Genomic DNA, 11,354 nt, shown 5'->3' with positions numbered 1-11,354 from the left:
GGGATCAAATACTTATTTCACTCATTAAAATGCAAATCGATTTATAACTTTTTTGAAATGTGTTTTTTTGGATATTTTTGTTGTTATTCTGTCTCTCACTGTTAAAATAAACCTACCGTTAAAATAGTAAACTGATAGTTTCTTTGTCAGTGGGCAAACGTACAAAATCAGCAGGGGATCAAATAATTTTTCCCCTCATTGTATACTTTAATTTGTGTGAAAACATCAACCTTTCCTGTAAAAGTTAATCTTAGCCCTTACTCTGAAACTCCCCTATTGGTCGATGATGCTACAATAAAAAGACCCTGTCATTTCAACAAAAATCTTTCCATAAGATTATATGTTCATTTATTGTATTAAAAACTTATTATTTATCTGTAAAAAACCTCCCTTGTGTTGACATCAAAAAGGCCTGAGATTGCTGATGGATGCCACCATCTTGGAAGTGATGTCAGCAGATCCAGCAGACTCAATAGACACTATAGTGTTCCCCTTTGCCCTTCCCTTGCTATATAAAACGCTAAAGGTACATAAAATACAGACAGTAAATAGACACTCTATGAAGAAGAGAGGACTATGAAATGCAAGGAGGGATGGGGGCTGTGCTAGGAAACTGACTCTCCTGTAGTTGTCAAATTTTCTAGCAAATGATTGCAAATGAATAAAACATCATTATGCAAAGGAAAGACACTGCAAATAAGCATGTACAATACTTTTTTTTTTTAAATTGTCACTGAACACTGAACCTAACTTATCATTATGTGTATGAGCATCAAATGAATTACCCAGGCATGTGACAGCCTTACTTTAAACAATTTAGGAGAAAGAAGTATATAAATATGGGATCATCAAAGCTGGCTCCAGAAAACTGATAAAGAAAATTATCTAATTATAAAGTAGATGAGTATTTCTGATATAGCTGGTTCGCTGCAGTCCTGAGAAAATGAATAGTCATCTTCACAGATGCAAATCGTAACTCAGACTCATTCTAAATGGGCAGCGCAGAAGCAAGGTGAAAAGTTACATGGTCAATGCGTCATTCCCAAGCTCCAGGCTCTTATCAGTTTCATTTAAAATAATATCCAGCACTGTAATAAAGAAATACAGTTCATTACAATGACAGGCCCTGCAAGTGACAGAAGAGATAAGAGTTCTTGTTGAAGCGCTAAGAGAAAACAAATAATCTTGTGCAAGTGATGTCAAGCTGGCATAAGAGGCATACATTAAAGCGTACTTCGTTAGGAAATTCAAAGCAACAACACCATATGCCTCCATTCATACCAGATATACTGTTCATAGATATTTATCTGCTTGTCCTCTAAAGAACAACATTATAGTTAACCATGTCAGTTCTAAACCCCTGTTTCATGTAAAAGTAAATGTCATCCACAGCTTCTGACATGAGCCATGACAAATAATGCAGCTCCCAAACCTTGCACTGTCTGCTGCTCATCCAGGCTTTATGCAAATCCATAGAAGAAAGATTGCCTGCATACTTAAAACTACATCACTGATAAAACTTTATTGTACTGGACACATGCCCAGGAAAGCCCAATCTAGGACTTCCCTCACTGATGCGTTTTATCAAAAAGTGTACTTCTCTATCCCTAACACTGCACCCCTTCCAACTATTCCATCATCACCACTGCTCCTCTCCAACACCTCAATCTTCCCCCCTGTATTGCTCCTCTACTACATCACCAGCTTTGCCCCTGTACTGCTGATCTCCTCCACCTTCGGCTTCCTCTCTGTACTGTACATCTCCTGTACATTCTCTTCCTCTCCACTGTTCTGCATGTATCGGTGCTCTACTTGCCCTTTAGTGTCCCCCCTTTATTGCTCTTCGTCTTTCATTTCTGTGTCCCTCGTGTAATGTACTTGAATGGGGGTTCACAATCCAATGCACAAAAGGCCAAGGGGGAAAACAAACTAATGTTTATTAGTACTTTACATAAATAATAGGATGCTGTATGTGTTCTAGACTCCCATAAGGAGACAAGAAAAACCCACTGATCTTACCACCAAGCTGGGAGAAATATATCTCCCCTCTAAATAGTGGCTCAACACAGAGGAATATTCAAATTGAAATGGCATAACTCCTCTGCGGTCAATGCATGTGTCTTTTTGACCCGCAGTGGTCGGACACGCTGTTAGCTGATCTTGGCCAAAAAAAAAGGTATTGACTTCTGCAGTTCTTCCTCCCTCCACCTCTATCATTCTTCTCATAATGCTCCTCTCATTCTCCAACAGTTTTCCTTCTGTACATCTCTTCTCCATCCCCAGTTTTCCCCGCAACTGTTCTACTCCACCTCTAGTTTCCCTCTTGTATTGCGCCTCTCCTTTTTCTCCAGTATCCTCGCGCTTCTTCTTTTTCTCCAGTATCCTCCCAGTACTGGTTCTCACCTCCACTTAATGTTTTTCACTTTACTGTTCCTTTCCTTCTCTAGTCTCAGATTTGTGCTGTTCTCTCCTTTACCCCCAGAGTCCCTGCTGCACTGCTCCTTTCCCCAATCACCCACCTGTGCTGCTCCTCTCGTTTGCCTCCAGCCTCCCCTCTACCTCCAGATTCTCCCCAGTACTGCTCCTCTTGTTAAGCAACAATCTCTACGGTTCCTCTTTTCTAGCACCCCACCTCTGCTGCCAGCACCCTTGTACCGCTCCTCCAATTTAGTTACAGCACCACCACCCCTCTCCCCCTAACCCTCTTCCACACTGCTCCTTTCATATGCCCCCAGTGTTCCTCTTCCGCTATATACTGGTTATCTTTACCTTCCCTTCTTTCCCTTCCCGTGTATTAAAGTTATTGTAAAATTGGGATTTTTGACTTACAGTAAAATCCATTTCTCGGATGTTCACTGACTGACACAGCTCCTGATATTCTTAACCATTGGGTTATACTGCTCCCTACAGGAGCAGGACACTAGGCAGAAAAAAAGTCTGGCTACACACATAGGCAGTCCCAAGTGGTATACTCTCTCTCTCTGCTAGAGGCACTCAGTTTAGTTACAAGCAGTGTCAGGAGAATTACAACTTCACAGAGGGGTGGGTGCTGTGTCCGTCAATGAACAAAAGAGAAACAGATTTAATGGTAAGTCAAAACTCCCATTTTCTCTTTCGTTCAATGACGAACACAGCTCCTGATCTTCTTAACCCTTAGGACATCCCAAAGCAGTGTAAAACATGAGGGATGGGAACAGCAAAACAATTCCCCAAGCTAAACAGTAGCTCAACCAAGACAACTGGAGCCCACCTGAAATAAACAATTCACCCTCAAAGAAGATCAGGTCCTCTTAAACAGCAGCCTGCAAAACCTTGCAGCCAAAAGAAGCATCCGCAGATACCAACACATCCACTTTATAGAACTTTGTGAAAGTGTGCACCGATGACCAGGTGGCCACCTTGCAAACCTGCATCACTGATGCCGGATGACGGAAAGCCCAGGAAGCACTAAGCGCTCTAGTAGAGTCAGCCTTGACAGGAAAAGGAGGAACCTGACCCCTGATGGAAGAGGCCTGAATCACTGTCTGTCTGATCCATCTGGAAATGGTCACTGAAGAAGCAGACAACCCTTTACGAGGTCCATCCATGAGCACAAATAAAGAGTCTGACTTCCTGAAAGACTCCGTAGTTGCCAGGTACACCCTAAGTGCCCGGACCACATCCAAGGCATGCAAGGCTGTTTTGGCTAGGGACACAGGGAAGGCAACATAATGTCTTCATTCAAATGAAAATCAGAGACAACCTTTGGGGGGAACAACAGACAGGAGCGAAGAACCACCATATCCTGTGAATCACCAGGTAAGGCGAACGACAGGATAACGCCGCCAGTTCCGACACCCTGCGCGCAGAGGTGATAGCCACCAAAAAGGCCACCTTCTGAGACAGCGTAAGCAGCGAAATCTCCCAAAGATTCTGAAAGGGAGGCTTCTGGAGAACCAAAAGCACCAAATTAAGATCACGAGGTGGCAACGGAACCCGTACTGGAGGAACCAAATGTCAGACAACCTGAAGAAAAGCACCAGGGAGTGTGTGGCCAAAGGTAGTTGAAAGAAGAGTGCCATAGCCAACACCTGGCCCTTGATGGTACTCAAGGCCATTTTCTGTTCAATCCCCAGTTGAAGGAAGGTCAATATCCGAGCCACTGAGAAGGTGCGAGGATGAATCCCAAGAGACTCACACCACAAAATGTACGTCTTCCACGTACAATGGTAGATCTTCCTAGTAGATTTGCTAGCTTTCAACAGGGTAGCAATCACTGACTCCGAAAAAACCCTATCCTTCCGCACCTGGCGTTCAACAGCCAAGCCGTTAAGCCAGTGACTGTAAAGCAGGAATGGAAAATCAGTCCTTGGGACAGCAGATCCTCTCTGAGAGGAAGTTTCCAAGGATAATCAGCCAGCAGCCGCACCAGATCGGCGTACCAAGCCCGGCGAGGCCAGTCCAGAGCCACTAAGATGACCGGAATCCCCTTCTGCCTCGATCCTGTGGAGAAGTCTTGGCAGAGGCTTGAGTGGAGGGAAGGCGTAAATCAGGTGATACTGACCCCACGGGGCCACCAGTGCGTCTGTGGTGTCCGCCAAAGGATCCCTTGACCGAGCCACAAACCTCTGCACTTTGCTGTTGAGCCGAGACACCAACCAATCCTTTTTGGGGGTGCCCCACCGAGGACACAGTTGATAAAAGGACCGCTTCACTTGGCTGCCGACAGAAGTAATCTACCTGCCACTTTTCCACCCCACGAATGTGTACGGCGGTGACGGCTAGAACGAAAGTGCATTCAGACAGGGAGCCGTGACTGGACCCAGCACCCTCTCTCTTCTGAATGGCTGGCTGACTTTGATTGACAGCAGCGGGAACCAATCGCACCACGCTGTTGTCTCAGCCAATGAGGAGGGGAGTCACGGACAGCTGAGAAACTCCTGAAACATCGCTGGATAAAGATGGGCTCAGATAATTATTAGGGGGGGCTGAGGGGGCTGCTGCACCCAGGAGGGGTTTTTTTTATCTTAATGCATAGAATGCATTAGGATAAAAAAAAAAAAAAAAAAAACTTTTGCCCTTACAATCTCTTTAATAGTGAAGATCATCATAAAAAAAGGATAGAGGCCTATTAAATACAGGATGCTCTTTTTTTTCTGCAAACCTGTTATAATTCTACCAGTAAAGACAACTTTTAAACCCTGTTAGTGAGCGATGATTAAATACAATGGTCTAGAGCAATACACAGGATCAGCAACCATGCAGAAGAAAACACCTTGATTGCAGAATTTTACTGTAACACAGACACGAATGACTGATGAAGAGAACCTAGGAGGTGAGTTGATGAATGACTTGGTAACATTGATAATTAGTTAAGTATGAAAGAGAGTTTAATTTGTTCACATTATACCACAAGCTGGATTACCAAGCTAAAGCACAGGAAAAGAGCTTGTTTATTCCAAACAAAACTCACATGGGGGAGACTAATCCACCAAGAATGTATATTCATGCTGTGTTCAGTGGAATGAATTATAATACCATCACACGTACTGTATATGTAAAACAGACTTTATGAAAAGTGTGACAATTTATTTGGGTTTCTAACAGAGCAACAGGAAAATTCAATCAATGTACCACTACAGATGGAAAAATTGAAGATGTGCTTTAAGCCTAATATAAATCCAGTAAAAAGAAATCACACTGTGACAATGTGCACAAGTATATGTGCATTATACAAAGAAAAAATGGATTTTTGTAAGAACTTACCGTAAAATCCTTTTCTCTTAAGCTCATTGACAGACGTAGTCTTCTTGATTCTCAAGAGCTGGGTTATGTTGTCTCCGCAGGAGTAGGACTAGGCAGAATGACAAAACGTTCTGGCTCCACCCTAGGGGGCAGTCCCTGAGGGTATATCCTCCCTCTCTCTGCTACAGGGAATCAGTTCTGTTTAAAGCAGTACAGAGAAATTAACCCAACCCAACTCAATGATAGAGGGGCGGGTACTACGTCTGTCAATGAGCTTAAGAGAAAAGGATTTTACGGTAAGTTCTTACAAAAATCCATTTTTCTCTATCGCTCATTGACAGACGTAGTCTTCTTGATTCTCAAGAGCTGGGACATCCAGAAGCAGTGCCACAAATGAGGGGTGGGATTGACAAAATCAAATCCAATCTAGTAGGCCCAACCGGTGCCAAACTAGAAGTTTTAAAGGCTCATTATAAACAAAGAATGAGACTAAAGAAAAATTTTTCAACGGAAAAAACCCTCGAGGTAGACCACTGGTCTCCTCAAATTGCGGCCTGCAAAACCTTGCGGCCAAATGAGGCATCAGACGATGCCATTACATCAACTTTATAATGTTTATAGAAGGTATGCACCGACGACCAGGTAGCCGCCTTGCACACCTGGACCACTGACGCCTGATGGCGAAAGGCCCATGACGCACTAAGTGCCCGAGTGGAGTGCGCCTTAACAGGGAACGGGGGCTCCCGACCCTTAATAGAATAAGCCTGCACTACCGTCTGTCTGATCCATCTGGAAATGGTCGCGGCAGATGCAGGCAACCCCTTTTTGGGTCCATCTGGGATCACAAAAAGTGAATCCGTCTTGCGAAACGAGTCTGTCGTTTTCAAGTATACCCTGATCGCCCGGACCACATCCAAGGAGTGCAAAGCAAATTCCCGAGGATGACTGGGCTTAGGACACAGGGAAGGTAATACAATTTCTTCATTCAGATGAAATTCTGAAACTACTTTTGGTAGGAAGGATGGATTCGGACGAAGAACCACCTTATCTCTATGAACCACCAGATATGGTGAACGACAAGATAATGCGGCCAGTTCTGACACCCTGCGTGCAGAAGTAATAGCCACCAAGAAGGCCACCTTCTGGGACAACGTGGGTAGAGGAATCTCCCTAATATCTTCAAAGGGAGGTTTCTGAAGAACCGACAACACTAAATTAAGATCCCAGGGGGGTAACGGCGCGTGCACTGGCGGAGCCAGATGTCGCACCCCCTGGATGAAATTCCGCACCAAGGAATGAGTAGCCAAAGGCTTCTGAAAGAAGATGGCTAATGCTGAGACCTGACCCTTGATAGTACTCAAGGCCAGTTTCTGCTCAACCCCTTGTTGCAGAAAAGCCAATATTCGACTAATCGAATAAGACCGAGGACGGAACCCCAAAGGTTCACACCATGCAATGTAGGACTTCCATGTGCGATGATAAATCTTTCTGGAAGTCGCTTTCCTTGCTTCAACTAGAGTAGGAATAACTGAAGCTGACAAACCTTTGTCCTTCAGCACCTGGGTCTCAATAGCCAGGCCGTTAAAGCCAGCGATCGTAAAGCAGGATGGAAGATCGGTCCCTGAGACAGTAGATCCTCTCTGAGAGGAAGTCTCCACGGGACGTCCGCCACCAGTCTGACCATGTCGGCGTACCAAGCTCGACGAGGCCAGTCCGGAGCTACCAGGATTACTGGGATTCCTTCCTCCTCTACCCTGCGAAGAAGTCTTGGCAGTAACGCGAGAGGAGGGAAGGCATATATTAGCTGGTATTGCCCCCACGGGGCGATCAGTGCGTCTGCGGTTTCTGCTAGAGGATCGCGGGAGCGAGCCACGAATCTCTGAACTTTCCTGTTGAATCGTGATGCCAACAGATCCACATCCGGGGTGCCCCACCGTAGGCACAACTGGTGGAAAACGTCTGGATGGAGGGACCATTCCCCCTGATCCAGGGTCTGACGGCTGAGATAATCTGCCTGCCAATTCTCCACCCCCGGAATGAACACCGCAGAGATTGCTGGAACAAATCGTTCCGCCCAGCGAAGAATGCAAGCCACTTCTTTGGCCGCTCGGACACTCTTGGTGCCCCCCTGGTGATTGACATAAGCCACGGCCGTGGCATTGTCCGACTGGATCCGAACCGGGCTGCCCTGGAGCTGCTCGGTCCAGTGAATCAGACAAAGTCTGATCGCTCTCAGTTCCAATACATTTATCGGTAATCTGGATTCTTCCGGGGACCAAAGTCCCTGGGCAGATAATTGACCGAGAATTCCTCTCCATCCGGATAGACTGGCATCCGTGGTCACTATCGTCCAATATATTGGCAGAAATGACTTTCCCTGGCTGAGCATTGGAGACCGAAGCCACCAAACCAGAGACTCTCTGGTCTGTTTGCTCAATCGTATCTGATTGTCCAGGGATTCCGGATTCCGATTCCATCTGAGGAGAATCTCTTGCTGAAGAATTCGGGTATGGAACTGGGCAAATGGGACTGCTTCGAATGAAGCCACCATCAACCCCAGAACCCTCATGCAAGTCCGAAGGGAAGACCAGCTGTTGGACAGTAACAACTGGACTGCTGATTGAATCTTTCGAAGTTTCCCTACCGGAAGAAACACTCTTGTCCTGACTGTGTCTAGAATTAGACCCAGATATTCGAGCCTCTGGGTGGGAACCAGAAAAGACTTTTGCTGGTTCACCAGCCACCCGAATTCCTGTAAAGAAATCATAGTAATTTCTATGTTTTGTAGCAAGGTCTGAGGAGACTCTGCATGAAGCAGAAGATCGTCTAGGTAACCTAGAATCGATATACCTCTTTGGCGCAGAAGTGCCAACATTGGGGCCAACACTTTTGTGAAGACCCGCGGAGCCGTGGCGAGACCGAAAGGTAACGCCACAAACTGATAGTGGTTCTCCTCTACGGAAAAGCGTAGAAAACGCTGATGTCCTGCGAAAATGGGAATGTGAAGATGGGCGTCCTTGATGTCTATGGACGCTAGGACATCCCCTGGATGCAGGAAGGCTGCTACCGTGCGAATGGACTCCATTCTGAATCTTCTTATGTTGACGAAAGAATTGAGTGCTCTTAAGTCCAGAATTGGACGCACTTTGCCCTCTTTCCTGGGTATTGTAAACAGGTTTGAATAAAACCCTTGAAACCGTTCTGTCCAAGGAACGTGGACTACCACTCCTTGTTGTAGTAGATCTGTGACTGCTCTCCGCAGATCTTCTAGACGATCCGGAGATAGTCGGATATTGGAAGGGAAGAATCGCGCCGGTGGGAGAGATCGAAACTCGATCTTGTACCCTGACTTTATGACTTCGCAAACCCATTTGTCCGGGATTCTGGAAAGCCATGGATCCGGGAACCGGCGAAGACGTCCCCCCACCCCAGTTATGGGTGGGGGCGCACCTTCAGGCTTTGGATGGTTTATCTTCAGGTCTGGAGGGGGCGGGCTTTTGCTTGCCCGACCAACGACCCCTGACGCCTCCTGTAGGAACCTTGGAGGACTTAGTTTTTTCACCCGCTGGACGAAAAAACCTCTTGTGAGCAGAAAAAGAAGGCCCTCGTCTTTGACGAGTTCCTCTACCTTTAAAATTTTGCGGTAAAAAGGTGCTTTTTCCACCGGTGAGATCCTTAATGATCTCATCTAAGTTGGCTCCAAATAGACGTTCTCCTGAAAAGGGGATATTAGCCAATGCTTTTTTGGAACCTTGGTCGGCTATCCAACCTTTTAGCCACAGTGTACGCCTGAGAACCACTGCTGAGACTGATGCTCGCGCCATTAATGGAGTGGCGTTTAACGCCGCATCACATACAAACTGTAACCCCTGTATCATTTGTTCCAACAAATCTGATACCGCCTGAGGGACTTCTTCTAAGTCCCGGCGTAACCACTTGGTCCATTCAGTTACAGCCTGCGAAACCAGACCAATAGCAATTATTGGCCTGAAAGCTGATCCAATCAAGGAAAACATGGTGCGAGACATAGCTTCTATCTTGCGATCCACTGGATCTTTAAAAGACGGAGCGTCTTCTAAAGGAATAACCGTGGCTTTATTCAATCTAGCAATTGGTGAATCCACCACAGGTGGTTCTGTCCATTTCTTAATAAGGGTTTCCTCAAACGGATAACGCCTGTCAATGCGTTTGGAAATATTAAAAGTGCGTTTTGGCAGACGCCATTCTTCATCGATTGGATTGCCAAAACATTTGGGCAATGGAAAAACCTTTGCCACTTTGATGCGCTTTTTAGTCCCAAAAGGGATCTCAGTTTCAGCTATTTCTGATGGAATACCCTGTAACCTTAAAGTCTCTTGAACAGATACAATGAGTGCGTTTACCAACGCTTCCTCTCGGGCTATGGCGGATGCCGAAACATCCTCCTCACTGTCTGAAGAGACAGGACCCGAGACACCAATACCAGATGAAGTACCTGCAACTGCAGAAATAGGCTCAGAGTCTGAATCCGAGGTTTCAGATAATAAGGGGTTAGGCGGGGGTCGCTTTCTTGCGCCCTGTCCCTGACAAGCCACTTCCACCCGGGACACAAAAGTTTCCATAATGGCTGACAAAGATTCAATTGTCAATGGGGTGCTGGAGGATCCCGCAGACCCCTCGAGGGGATCCGGAGGAGATACATGAGTGGCAGGGTCCATGTTAATACAGGACACTTTTGCCAGCAATAAACAAAAAAACTTTTTTTTTTTTTTTGTGTGTCTCCCCCTAGCGCAATAGCGCCCCTCAGAGTACCTGCTTCTCGATCCCAGAGAGAGAGAGAGGGACCCCCAAGGCTCACCAACCGATGCAGTGCAGTTTCCAACAAACTGCAGCCAGCGTCTGTCTTACACAGACTGGAAGGAGCTGTTTGCTTTTTCCCGGGCAGAAGGCGTGGCTCCGCCCCCTGTGTACGCCTTCCGGCGTTCCCAGCCCTCCACGAGGAAGCTGGGCTCACAAAACATGGCCGCCCCCATAGAAGAGACATAAGACTCCAAAAACATGGCGGCCGGCGTGACCTGAGGACATACATGCATTCGGTCTACGGCAAAATGGCGGCGGACCGCCGATATCGTCTTCCCAGCACATCCACCTGCACTCTGCTGAGAGGTGACATATGGATCTACAGAGATACACTGCACATAAGGTAGGATTATACCTCCTATGTTTGCTGTAATGTTACAGTCTGCTGGGTAGAGTGTTAGCTCTTGAACCAAGTCCATTTCCCACAAACACATGCTGTATTACAAGGGGGACTTGTAAGTATCAGATATATACTGACCATATATGGAGGGGCCCATAATATATACTGCCTCATAAATGAGGAAAAAAGGGGACGTTTTACTCACCATACCGAACCGACAGGCACCCTCTCTTCATAATACCCTCTCCACCGAGGTGGGGGTTTGTGGACGCCTCGACTCTCTGGTCCTGGCGTCCAAGCGAGCTTTTAACTCGCAAAGTCAGTCCCTTTACTGGGACTCCGTCGCGGCCGACTCAGCGCACTGGTCTGCACGCGCTTTTAGGCAGAAACCGGGGTGACCACTGGATCTCACATCCAGCCCGTCGCCCGGCCCCGCATACTTACTTGAATA

The sequence above is a fragment of the Pelophylax lessonae genome (assembly GCF_965119305.1).
Source record: "Pelophylax lessonae genome assembly, chromosome: 2".
Taxonomy (NCBI): Eukaryota; Metazoa; Chordata; class Amphibia; order Anura; family Ranidae; genus Pelophylax; species Pelophylax lessonae.
Note: the sequence above shows the minus strand (reverse complement) of the source record.